The 13,909-nt window shown below is 36.1% G+C and overlaps 1 protein-coding gene across 3 annotated transcripts in view; it reads right to left on the minus strand.

Moving 5' to 3' along the window:
- Nucleotides 1-13,909, minus strand: part of NKAIN2 (sodium/potassium transporting ATPase interacting 2) — a 1,014,504-nt gene that overhangs the window by 93,220 nt on the left and 907,375 nt on the right. The window lies entirely within an intron of this gene.

The raw sequence follows: 13,909 nt of genomic DNA on the forward strand, positions 1-13,909 counted from the left end.
TTAACCGTCTTAGAAAATTTTAAGTATACAATATAGCATTGTAAGCTATTGGTACTATACTATATAGTAAATCTCCAGAACTTATTTATCTTGCATAACTGAAGCATTGTACACTGTGACCATCACTTCCCAATTTCCCCCTTCTCCCAGCCTCTGCTAATCATCATTCTACCTCCTGCTTCCCTGAATTTGACTATTTTAGATTCCACATACAAGTGAGATTGTGGAGTATTTGTCTTCTGTGTGTGGCTTACTTCAGTTAGCATAACGCCCTCCATTCCATCCGTGTTATCACAAAGAGAAGAATTTCCTGCTTTTTAAAGGCTGAATAATACCCCATTGTGTTTGTGTGTGTATCACATTTTCTTTATCCATTCATCTTTCAATGGACATTTAGGTTGTTTCATAATGTAGCTATTGTCAATAATTCTGCAATGGATAAAAATGATGCAGGTTTCTCTTTGAGATCCTGATTTCAGTTCCTTCATATATATGCAGAAGTGGGATTACTGGATCATATGGTAGTTCTATTTTTAATTTTTTAAGAAACCTCTATAATGTTGTCCATAATGGCTGTACCAGTTTACATTTCCACACCAGCAGTGTACAAAGGCTCCCTTTTCTCCACATCCTTGGCAAAGTTTATCTTTTTTTCTTTCTAAAATAATAGCCATGCTCTCAGGTGTGAGGTGATACCTCATTGTGGTTTTGATTTGCGTTTTTCTGATGACTGGTGACATTGAGCACCTTTCAATAGACTTGTTGGCCATTTGTATGTCTTCTCTGGAGAAATGTTAATTCAGGTCCTTTGAGCATTTTTAAAAATTGGATCATCGTCATCATCATCATTTGCTATTGAGTTGTATGAGTTCTTTATATATTTTGAAAATTAATTCTTATCAGATATATGGTTTGCAAATATTTCTTCCATTCTGTAGGTTGCCTTTTCATTTTGTTGATTGTTTCCTTTGTTTTGCAGAATCTTCTTAGTTTGAGATGTGGGTGAAGTCTGAGTTTAAGTGAGAGGTGAAACCATGAGGATGAATGAGTTTCTTAAGGGAGAAAGCTGACATAGAACCTCATAGGCTTGGGTCAGTGGTGTGCAGAGACTCTCCGAGAAGAAAATAGTCCTAATATCCAGCATTTGCTCATTCCACTGTGTAAATACTCCCATCATGGCTGATGTTACTGGGTTGCAAAATTCACAAAAATTTAACAATTGACTCCTTACGAGCTGGTATGAGTTGTTTTCAGCATACCACTGCTGTGGTATATTCGTATTTAGGGCACATATGGCGTAAATGGTACTGTCAAATGAGGTAACAAAGTGGCTAGACAGGCATTAGGACCAGGATAGTGAATTATCATGAAGAAAATCATAAAGAATTTTAAGAGGATGATTTAGCCTTTCTCTCCTTTATTGCAAATTTATATCGAATATTAACAGCAGAACTATGCTTCCTAGAAAAACTAATCTACTATTTGTTTCTCCCAACATTCTGTTACTTTTATTTTCAACTCTATACCTTTGTTAGTAGTAACAAAACAAATGAACGATGACATTGTTTTCAAATAGTTTTTAAATAACTAAAATTTCTGGAGTGATTACTATGTGTTAAAATGCTTTACATAAATTATTTCACTCATTCGTCACAATGACACTATTGTTGACAGATTCTTATTATCCCAAATTTATAGCTGAAGATAGTGGGCTACAGAGAGCTTATATAATACGCGTAGGTCCTCCCTGTTGGTTATTGACAGAATCAAGACTCATGAACGTCTGTCTGACTCAAACTCAAATGCCTACAGAAGTGAGAGAGGTAATTACTTGAGTGGACTTGGCCAGCTGCAAGTGCCACTCTGTTCTCACAGAATGTTGCTGTGCAGCAATAAAAGCTCTGAATCACAGAACTTAACATTTTTCAAGGGAAGCCAGAAATCCAGATTTAAATGTGAATTCTCCATTTTTTTAAATGTTGCTCAAATTTTTATTACTTAAACATCGTGGTGGCCAAAAAACTATGAGTATATGCCATCAGATTAAATTCTGTACTATATTGCTTGTGCCAACCAGCTTTTCAAGAACAGTGGAGACGGCAAGAGGAATGAGGATGGAGGAAACTTCACAGATATTAAATACGTCATGTGAAGTATTTTCAAAAGTCCAAAAGAGAATTTCCATGCAAAGTGTTTAAAGTGCATACTATGTGTAAAGTAGTACATTTATTATTATCTTTTTCCATGAATGTGACACAAGCAGAAATGCTCTTATATCCATTATCTACCATTTTTGAATTGATTTCAGTTCTTTTCAATAAATATTTATGAAACATTACCCATTTAAATCTGTGCCTTGAACTAGGTGGTGTCTGTCATTTGCTTGCTACTAATTTTCTTGACATTCCATCAACTTTCCTCATTTCTTTCCTGCCCTTGGAGTGTCAGTCAAGGTCTGTTAGAAGGTCTCTTCTGTAATTTCTCTTTGGATGTAAGCTGTGTTTGTCCTCGTTTATAGGATGTCTGGGTTCTGTCAGGGAGAGATGGTGGAAAGTAATCTGGGGTCAGTTTATAAAGGACCACACTGAGGAATCTGGGTAGTGAGGAGCCATTTAAGGATTTTAAGCAGAGGAGAAGCATAGTGACAGCTATACTTAAAGAGGTGACTCTGGGTCATTTTGTAAAATACAATGAACTGAAGACAAGGCTGAAGGCAGAGGGTCCATTTCTGAGGCTATGATAGTAGTTCAGGGGGAGATAATAAAACCCAGCAGAGATAATAGCAAATAAGGTCAAGATCCAAGAGAGATATATATATTTAGAGTGGAACCAACATACTTATTGGATATGGGAAATGAGGGTTATAATCCAACACTACTGTTAGGGACTGAATGTTTGTGTCCCCTGCCCCCTGAATTTATATCTTGAAGTTCTAACCTCCAGTGCTTTGGGGAGGTAATTACAGTTAGATGAAGTCCTGAGGGTGGGAACCAGGTTTGATGGGATTAGTACCTTTGTAAGAAGAGACACCAGAGAGCTTGCTCTCTCTATTGTGTGCATGCACTGAGTAAAGGCCATGGGAGCACACAGCTAGAAGGCAGTTATCTGCAAGCCAGGAAAAGAGCTGTCACCCGAACTCAACCATGCTGCCACCCTGATCTCAGATTTCCAGCCTCCAGCACTGTGAGAAAATAAGCGTTTGTTGTTTAAGCCACCCATTCTATGATTTTATTATGGCAGCCAGAAAAGACTAATACAACTCCTTTATTTTATTGCACAAATTGTTCCAACTTTGGCCATTAATGATTGGCTCTCATGTTTTTTGACATACCCCCAACACTGTTGGTTTTAAATATATGTATATATTTCCCTACTTTCTGGTATTACAAGATATTCCAGACTCATGAACTATTGTTTTAAGGAGCCCTGGTTCTTCTTATTGGACAATGGATTAGAAACCAGTATCTGGGCATTAGATGTACTCATTTCTATGGGGGTGTCATTGCTTCAGGTCTTCTTAGCGGACAGCAAGGAAATACGTGTATATAGTAACTGTGTATATGTATCCATGTGTGTATATATGTGTAACTGTATATATATTTATATATGTAACTATATTTATTTACATTAAGCTAAACATGAGTTCATACTGATGTCAGCAACTCTAATCTGTTAGATCATTCAGCCTTCTTTCCTCGTTTATCTGCAGTCTCCCACTACAGCAGTGAGAAATCTGGCTTCCACCATCTACAGCCTTTCACTTAATTGTTCAATCCCAGTATACATGTGTAGCACTATCAGAATTATGAACCTGTGCTCCCATGGGAAGCAACTTTATCAACTAGAGTACAATGTTTATGTGCAGTTTCTTTTTCTTTCAGTCTTACAGACTCATTTTCAAAGTTACTCATTTCCAAAGTTACTTAGGTCAGCACCTTCCCCCACATCCCCTTCAGTGAAGTTGTTTCATACATTTGTAATGGAGTTCGAGTCTCTTCTCACAGATTGCATTCCTTTCTGGGGTCACGGAAACTCCAAAATATTTTTTCATACATTAAGGTTTACTCTTTATGTTCTAATGTGGTATGGGTTTTAACAAAGGCATAATTTCATGTATCCATCATTAATATATCAAAAACAATAGTTTCACCACCCTAAAGCATCCCCTATAATTCATCTATTCAATCTTACCACCTATGCCCCTGCCCCTGGCAATTACTGATATTTTTCACTGTATTATAGTTGTGCCTTTTCCAGAATGCCATGTAATTGGAATCATACAGTACATAGCCTTTCTAAATGACTCTTTCATTTAGTATACGCATTTAAGATCCATCCATGTCTTTTGTGGTTCATTTTCTTTTAATGCTGAACAATATTCAATTGTTTGGATGTACCACAGTTTATTTATACATTCTCTATTGAATGACATATTGGTTGTTTCCAATTTTTGGCAGTTTTGAATAAGGCGTCTATAAACATTAGTGTGCAGGTTTTGTGTGGATATAAGTTTTCAAATCATGTAGGTAAATACTTAGTAGAATGATTATTGGATGACATGGCAAGATTGTTTAGCTTTGTGAGAAACTGCCAACTGTCTTCCAAAGTGGCTGTACCAGTTTGCATTCCCACAAGCAAATAATATTTCCCATTTCTTCAGATCCATGTCACAATTTGGTATTGCCCATTAAAAAAAAAATGAGCCATTCTCATCAGTATTTAGCAGTTATTTTAACTTTTAAAGTAATAGTTATAATAAGTAGAAACAGAATACACATTTTAAAGGCTGGCAAATCCTTGCATTCCCGTTAATCAGATGGTGGGTTATTTTCTGAGTTGAAAGTCATCATCGATACATTTAATTTTACAGAACTTTAAATTATACCCAAAGATTAATTAAATACACTTATGTCGGAGGGGTGAGTAGTATAAATAATCCAAAGGCAGATCATCTAAATATGAATTGTGTTAGTCTTTTGAATGCATTTTATGATCTATTTTGTAATGGCAAATTTACCATCATAATTACGTTATCTTTAAGAGTCATCATAGCTTTATATTGCCAAAACAGCTAGTGGGAAGAGGTTCAATTTTTATTATGAGTTTCTTAATCTATACTAATCAGTTTGCATGAGTAATTAATTTTCTACATTTATCTCTAACTTTCTGATTTGACATCGTGTAGCTTCAAGTTTAGGCAAAATTACCGTAGTTTTTTTTTTACGTTCTTTCTACACATCAGCTAACAGTAGGAGATGGAGTGATGGTTCTAGGAACTACCTTGGATTAAATAGCTCCAAAGATATTACAATATGCAAGAGGTAAGAGTTGACTACATTGGATTTCTTATGGAAATACACTAATGAAAAGTTAAAACTGAACTAGATGCTGAAGAACTTAAATTCTTATTGTGCAAACATACTGGTGACTTGTAAGAGCTACCTCTGTTTATGATACAAATAATTCTACAATATACTGTTTTAATCCAAGTTGATGACGTTTTGACCTCAATAATTCATTATAATTATTTCTATGGTCTTAAAATTTAGGATAGTAGAAATTTAAGATTCTTTTGAACATTTTATATCTATGTATTTGTTAATTTTTATGAAAATAAAATTGTTCCTGATGTAACAATTTTCATTGTTATACAATGTAAACTTCAAAAAAATAGGAAAATAATCTAAATATTTCCCTGTATTTAGCTCTACTCATTTGGAAAAGAAAATTAGATATTAAAGTTGGAGAGCCCCAGATGATCCATTAGAAATTGAAAATTGATTTTAACTTATCTTATGCTGTTATTTATGGTGTATTATTTCTGCTTCAGCTCAGTCCCTTATCCCTACTTCATTACATTGCTGTTCTTTATGAGAAAGGTATGATTTAAATAATAGCGATTTGCTGATGATGTGTGGGTTGCCTGCACCTCTTGCCCTAACTACTAAGTGTTGTTCTACAACATCCAGAAGTGGTGGCAAATAATATGAAATGTATTTTTTGAATAAATGCTGTACATAAAGTGGTAATATACACAGAGCAGAAAGCATTAATTAGAGAAGCAGCTAGCAAAATGCTAACTTGTCATCCAAGGTGAGCCAAATGCTTACTGGGTGCCCACAAGGCTCTTGACATTATGGTCTACTTTCCCATGCCTATTGTCTTCCCCATATTCCCAAGCCAAACACTGAAAACAACCACAAATAGTATATATAATCCATTCTTCCAGTTTAGAAACTCCTCAGCATTTTTTAACAGCAGCCAGTTGATAAACTCTTTGTCTGCATTAGAAATTCACATGAATTTAAAACCACATTCTAACACAGACAGTCCTGACAAGATCCCATAAGTCTAGGGAACTAATGATACTTTTACTGGTCCTTGAAACTTTGTTCCTGATTGCATTCTTTCTGTGGAAGGACTGTAGGAGCAATAATCAAATGCCATTAGTTACCTAGTACTTATCAGGCAGGGAAAAAATGTGCATAGGTCAATGTGCTAAGAAAACCTTTCATGACTAATGAGTAAAAAATGTCATCTTGAAACTGCTCAGCGGTTTTCCTAACAGACCGAACTTGCACTATATCCTGAGAATGGATGTAGGTGTCTAAATGTAAGAAATGAAACCACATATGTACTGAAAGAAAACATGGGCAAATTGCTCTTTAACATGGGTGTAAGGAAAGGGTTTCTATGACTCAAAATTCCAGAAGTGATAATAAAAAACTATTAATAACTTTGACTACACAAAATGAAATTTTTATCCATCACGAAGAACACCATAAATAGAGAGAAAAGACATATGAAAAACTGGGTGAAAACGTTCACAACACACATGACAGAGAAAGGGGTAATATTTATATCATAAAGAATTCCTAAAAATAGAGGGTGTACTTTTTTTTTTTAACATCTTTATTGGAGTATAATTGCTTTACAATGGTGTTTTAGTTTCTGCTTTATAACAAAGTGAATCAGCTATACATATACATATATCCCCATATCTCTTCCCTCTTGTGTCTCCCTCCCACCCTCCCTGTCCCACCCCTCTAGGTGGTCATAAAGCACTGAGCTGATCTCCCTGTGCTATGCAGCTGCTTCTCACTAGCTGTCTATTGTACATTTGGTAATGTATATATGTCCATGCCACTCTCTCACTTCGTCCCAGCTTACCCTTCCCCCTCCCCATGTCCTCAAGTCCATTCTCTACGTCTGCATGTTTATTCCTGTCCTGCCCCTAGGTTCTTCAGAACCATTTTTTTTTTTTAGATTCCATATATATGTGTTAGCATACGGTATTTGCTTTTCTCTTTCTGACTTACTTCACGCTGTATGACAGTCTCTAGGTCCATCCACCTCGCTACAAATAACTCAATTTTGTTTCTTTTTATGGCTGAGTAATATTCCATTGTATATATGTGCCACATCTTCTTTATCCATTCGTCTGTCAATGGACACTTAGGATGCTTCCATGTCCTGGCTATTGTAAATAGAGAGGGTGTACTTTTTACATGGTTTACCCCAAAGGTAACATCTTGCAAAACTATAGTAAAATATCGCAACCAGGATATTGACATTGATACAATATACTGATCCTATTCATATTTCACCAGTTCTACTTGTACTCATTTGTACCATTATTTTTTTTTAATGGAGAACTACAGAAAAATGAAATTTTTGAGTCTCAGTCTCCTCCTCTATAAAATGGGGAATAATAATATAAACTTTGCTAGGCTCTTGTAGGGATTAATTGAGCTAATCACGTAGCATGCTTACCACAGTTTAGGCACATAGTGACCATTAAAATATCCCCTCTTCCATCCATCATCATCATGATCCAAACCTCTGTTCTTATTCCCTTCCTAGCCCTGTGCTTAACTCCCTCCTATTTTTTATTTCACCAAACTCTGTCCTATTCCTTACCTCCCTGCAGAAGCCTAAATCTCCACTCCTTACTCTTTTTTGTGGTACCCAATATGTTCCAATGGTCCCTTCCTGTCTGGGACCCCCAGATGAACTAGAATTGAGGGAGGCTATTCACACTCAAAAAGTAAAGGGAGAGCTGGAGAAGGTGAACCCTCATTGTGCTACAGTCGTAGCAGAGGAAGATGTGTATCTTTCATCCCTATTTTGAAGTTCTATAGATGTTTCATGAGAAATATGTTGGTAAATGGAGGTTAGAGCATATGATACTGTACTATTAGAATGATAATGCATGTGGGCTAAGTAGAGTAGGCTTTTAAAGTGCTGCTCGAGATCCATTTATTATATTCATTGTAACAACAAATGTTAATTCAGTACTTCCTGTGTGTTCATTGTATATGGACTTTATAGACACTGTTATGTATATACTGCTCATAGTTATATAGACATTATCTAGTGTTATATTGATATTGTTGTATAGATACAGAGTAAACAGTGATTCAAGACAGCTTCTTAGAAGAAAGGCAGGCAGATGATTAGCAATAGTTGTAATAAAGTGAGTAAAAGAAGTCCCTGCCCTCAGGAAGCTTCCATCTCAGTTTTTATTTGAAATAGTGTTCTGGGGTGTAAACAACTGCTTAAACTTTCAAAACACAACCCCCTCATACCCCTTGGAATACTCTTGCTTTAAAGGAACTGTCATAGGCAAGTTTGGATGATAAAGGAAAATCAACTTGGCATATGATATCCAGGGAAATATGGGAAAAACGAGAAGTCCTTTCTTTAAAAGGAAACTAGAACTAGAACAGGGAACAGAAATATTCTAGGATGATGAAGCCCAAGTAAGGGAAAGCCCTCAAACATAGCTTAATGCCAAAGGCCCAAGTCAGTTTGCCAGTATCCAAACTGATACTGGATATGTGACCTAAGAATCGGCTCTTTGTGGTAGCGGTGATGGGAGGGCACTCTGGGTAATTCAAGGTAGCTACTGGCTCATTTGGAAAAATGCATGTACCAGAAAGTGGGTCTAAGTCAAAAGCTATAGAGAGAAGAAAGGGAGAAGACAGAATTCCTAGTAGACTTCAGGCAGATTGTAGCAGAGTTTGTGAGAGAGTTGCACCAAAAATCATTTCAGTTTTATAAGAGACCCCTTACCCTAAGAGAATAAAATAGTTATTAAAAGGGAGAAACTCAACCTGGGATGGGAGGAATTTAGGGTAGATTATCCAGAAGAACAAGAAAGCTAAGGCCAAGGTGTTTGGAGGGATTTATGGACCAAAGGGGACTATTTAAACCTAGGCAAAACTAACCCAACAAACTCAGCTTAATTAATTCATGCATTTAGAGTTTTATTCTTTATTATGCGCAACAAACTGTGTTAAACACCGAGAGGTATGCATATAAGTAAAACATAATCCCTATCCTTATTTCTTACATTATTAATGAGCTACTTCCTATCTTTGTAATGCTGTTGCAATTGTTATCTAAATAAAACTGAACTAGAGCAAAGGGAAGAAGCATTGAAGAAAAGCAAGGACACCTGGTAGAAGGAGAAATAACTTTGATTTTACCGTTGGGTGAAGGCACTGAATGGAGAATGTGAATTACATTTTAGTAAAGATATCATCATTTCTAATATCTGTTCTTTAAATACTTCTGAGAGCAAAGTTTTCCGCGCTGAATTGGCAACTGCATTGTTAAGCCATGACGCACAAGTTGTGGTGCCTTCCTGTGCTGTGCTCTGGTTTAGCTCAGTGGTTGCTTTGATCAGAAAATTATTCATCAATTTCTAAAAGCCACATAGGGGCTTAGCATTTAAAGCCTCCTAGAACAGCAGACTGTTTAGCTGGAATGGTATAAACTGGAACAAAAGGCAGCCACTCTTCCTGGCTGCCTTGGTGTTGGCTCATTGGATTCCGTGGTTCAGTGACTCATATCTGAACAGTATGAAACTTTATCACGAAGAGTTTTATTCTGCTTTAAACCTGCAGATGAAAAGTAGTTTAGTTCATATGCTGCAGTGATGCAAATCAAAACCCATAACATTTTTATTAATTGCTGAAAGCAGACAGGGTTTCAGAAGCACAAAAGTACCGGCATAGAACTATAGAAACAAAATAAATCTGAAGACAAGGTCTGGAAAGATGCCCAGTGTTTTGGAAGTGAAGGGTCTGCTTATATATGATTTTACAAGTGTAATTTTGCTGATGCAAAATCAGTACAAGTAGTTTAATTTTTAAAAATTCTTTGGCATAAACTAAAGCTTCTTAATTCAAATCTTGACATCCAGCAGCTTTTAACTTATTTTTCACTTACAGTGAAAACTGATTTTCTTCCTGCTCAGCCCATGTTCCTACCTGCTGTCATTTTGGACACAATTTCATTGTAGTCCCTAAAGTCTTCTCTCATAATAAACAAGTACCTTCCCAAATAGCTAAGGTCTAAGGCACTGTCTACTCTGTTTGTAGAAAATAAACAGTGCCTAGCACAGTAGTCAGTATGAACAACTCAAATAATTGTAAAAGAACTGAAATTTCAACCCTGACTTTTACTGCTCAAAAGAAGGGAAATGGATAAAAATAAAAATCTTTGCCAGTGCAGCAAGTCAGAGATCATTATATATGTCACACACATACACACACACACACCCACCACACCGCACACACATCAAACGAACATAATGAAAGTGCTTATAGTTTTCCATCAATTCAGTGATGATAACAGTAACATTCAGCACCACGTGACTCAAGGACTTGGTTGTATTTGCAAAATTATTAGTTGTTTCTACGTAATCTTAACTTATCCAGATTAAGAGTGAGAGTTTTTATAGCAAGTATTCTATTCTACACAGTATCTATAGGATTGGCTAGGTGTTTTCTTTCTTACTTTGAGGTGCTTTCACATCACATCCATCCAATATAGTGTGTCGTATGTCAAAAGTCCTCAAAAGAATCATCTGAGGAACTTGTTAAACTATTGCTCAAGCCCAGTGTCCAGATATTTGATTCAGGAATCTGAATGTTTCCAATATGTTGATGAAGTGATTCTAATGTATGTCATTTGCAAACCACATTTTGAAAGACTGTCTAAAATTTCAGGTTTAAAAATGCTGCTTCACACCTATTAGGATGGCTACTATAAAAAAATGAAAGAAAGAAAATAACAAGTGTTGATGAGGATGTGGAGAAATTGGAACCCTGGTGCACTGTTGATGGGAATGTAAAATGGTTTGGGAAACAGTATTGCGGTTACCTAAAAAATTAAAAATAGAATTAACCATATGATCCGGCAATTCCTCTTTTGGGTATATATTCAAAAGAATTGAAAGTAGAGTCTTAAAGAGATATCTGTACACCTGGGTTCATAGTAGCATTATTCACAGTAGCCGAAAGGTGGAAGCAACTCCAGTATGTATTGGCCGTGAAATGGATGAATGGATACACAAACCGTGGTATATACGTACAATGAAATATTATTCAGTCTTAAAAAGAAAGGGAATTCTGACACATGCTACAACTTAGATGAGCCTTGAGGACATTATGCTGAGTAAAACAAGCCACACAAATGGAAAAATACTATATGATCCCACTGATTTGAGCAACCTAAAGTAGTCAAATTCATAGAGACAGAAAGTAGAATGGTGGTTGCCAGGATCTGGTTGGGAGAGGAATGGGGAGTTGTTGTTTATTGGGTATAGAGTTTCAGTTTTACAGATTAAAAGAGTTCTGGAGATTGGTTGCACAATGACGTAAATGTACTTGGCACTACTAAACCATACACTTAAAAGCGGTTAAGATGGTACATTTTCTCTTGTGTTGGCTGTGAAGGGAAAGTGGAGATGGACAGCAGTTTGAAGGAGAACCAAGATAAAAAGATTCCTTTTTTGAATGGAATCATCTTGAAGAAGACTAAACTGAAAGAAAGGACTCAATGAAGGGAGAAATGTTGATAATGCAAGGGAATTAAATATAATTTAACATATGTAAAGTATATCTGTAATTCACAAATAAAACTTGGCACCTAGTAGGTTTGCAATATTCTTAATCTTTCCATGTATACTTTGCATCAGAGAGTGAATGAGGTAAAATGTCTGAGGGACTCTAACTTTCCATAATTCCAAGACCTAAGGAAAGTGGGTAGGTATCGTAGTTAAAATCCTACTTATCCGACTGGGACTGTGCTAGCATCGAAATGCTGAATATTTTATCATCAGTTTCAGAATGCCAAATGGAGAAGGAAGTTCACTTCATTGTTCTTGCACTGCACACTCCTATTCAGAAAATGAGTTGATGATATTGATTCTTTGAACAACATGGCGACTCATACTTCTTAACATGCTAATCTTGGCAATCCTACTGTACTGTTGAGGATAAAGAAGAATACAAATTTTAATATTGGGACCTAGATTTAATTCTGTCTCTTCCAGAGTTTAGAAATAGTCTAGTACTGAAGTTTACAGATCCTGCCATTCCTTTCTCCAAATGGAACAGCCTAGCTCTGGGCTGCTCTGGGCTCTAGGGAGGTGAGGTCACCTCGTGCTGAGGTGCTTCTCTGCCAACACAAAGCCGGACTAAAACATCCATTTTTAATCTGAATGGCCTGCCTCCCAGGTGTTTAGAGAAAAATCTAAAGAGTATTCTATGCCTAGAGCACCAATGGAACACTGGGAAATAGATGCTATTTTCAGAGTGGCACATATTTCCACTAAAAACTTCAAAATATGCTTGACACAGGGCTGAGTAGTATTTGAAAGGTAGCAATTTAGATATTTTAAGATTCCAAATAAGCCTCTTTTTGCACATATTTAAATTATTTAAACCATGCATGTATCTTTTTCCCATTATAATTTGTTCCACTTAATTTGCCATAGCTTACAGTTAACTGATCTACCCTCCTATATTTAATGGAAAACAACAGCAACAACTAACTTGTCAGTTGTTGGTTGAGGTGAGAAATCCCCAACAAGTCCTGTGAATCATCAAGAGGACTAAAATTTCCTGACAGCTACATTGGTCTTTGCAAAAAGTCTAAACTCTCCACCCATCTATTACTGTAGAAGACTCTGACATGTGGTCCTTGTGCTGCTTAATTACACATTTCTTTTCCACTCCAGTTAACTTATTTCACTTATTTGTCATTTCTAATATTTTAGCTAAAATGATGCCATTTTCTTCCTTTCAGTTTGACTGATAGCAGGAATTTTGATTGCCAGGAAAAAAATAATTCAGTCCTCTAAAATAAAAATGAGGATCTAATCAGCAAAAAGTCCTGAAAGAACATGACATTCTATTTAGGAGATGATTCGCTGCCCATAAATGAGACAGCGTGTGTGGGAAACTTCCTTAAGTCCCTGTTATTTGATTAACTTGTAAAGGCTAAGATCGACTGACAAATTCAATTATACATTCAAATTATATTTCTAAATTGGCTTAATTTTTTAAACTGATGAATGAACCATAGGGGAAAAATTCCATTACAATGTGAATGAGAAGGAATAAGTCCCAACATTAATAGTATGCCAGTGCACAAAAACTTCCCTGTTTCTCTTGATTAGCTGGATAGGTTTAATGAACAGAAATATCTGGTTTATAGGTCAACTGTGGTGTTTACTTTCTAAGAAGAGAAAGCTCTTTAGGGTACAAAAGAGAAAAAAAGTGATGATGTCCTTGGAAAAGTAATAAAAGTCCTCTTGGGCTGATATTATCTTAGTAAAGCAGATCATAAATAAAGAAAACTATTTGTCTACAGATTGTCTTGAAAGGTACAGAATTTGCTAATGACTGCCTGGTAGGAGCAATTCAGGAAGAAGTCATTGCTGATTGCAAAAGACACTTCCGAGTTAGATTCTAATACAGTCACATAGTGATAAGTAATGTGTTGCTAAACATTTGCCCCCTCTGGAGACTTAATGTACCACAGTCAGAAAAAAAAAGAGAAATACTTTCCATATATTCTCCTATTAAAGTTTGAACCATTGTCAGCACTTGAA

The sequence above is a fragment of the Balaenoptera musculus genome, chromosome 12 (assembly GCF_009873245.2).
Source record: "Balaenoptera musculus isolate JJ_BM4_2016_0621 chromosome 12, mBalMus1.pri.v3, whole genome shotgun sequence".
NCBI lineage: Eukaryota > Metazoa > Chordata > Mammalia > Artiodactyla > Balaenopteridae > Balaenoptera > Balaenoptera musculus.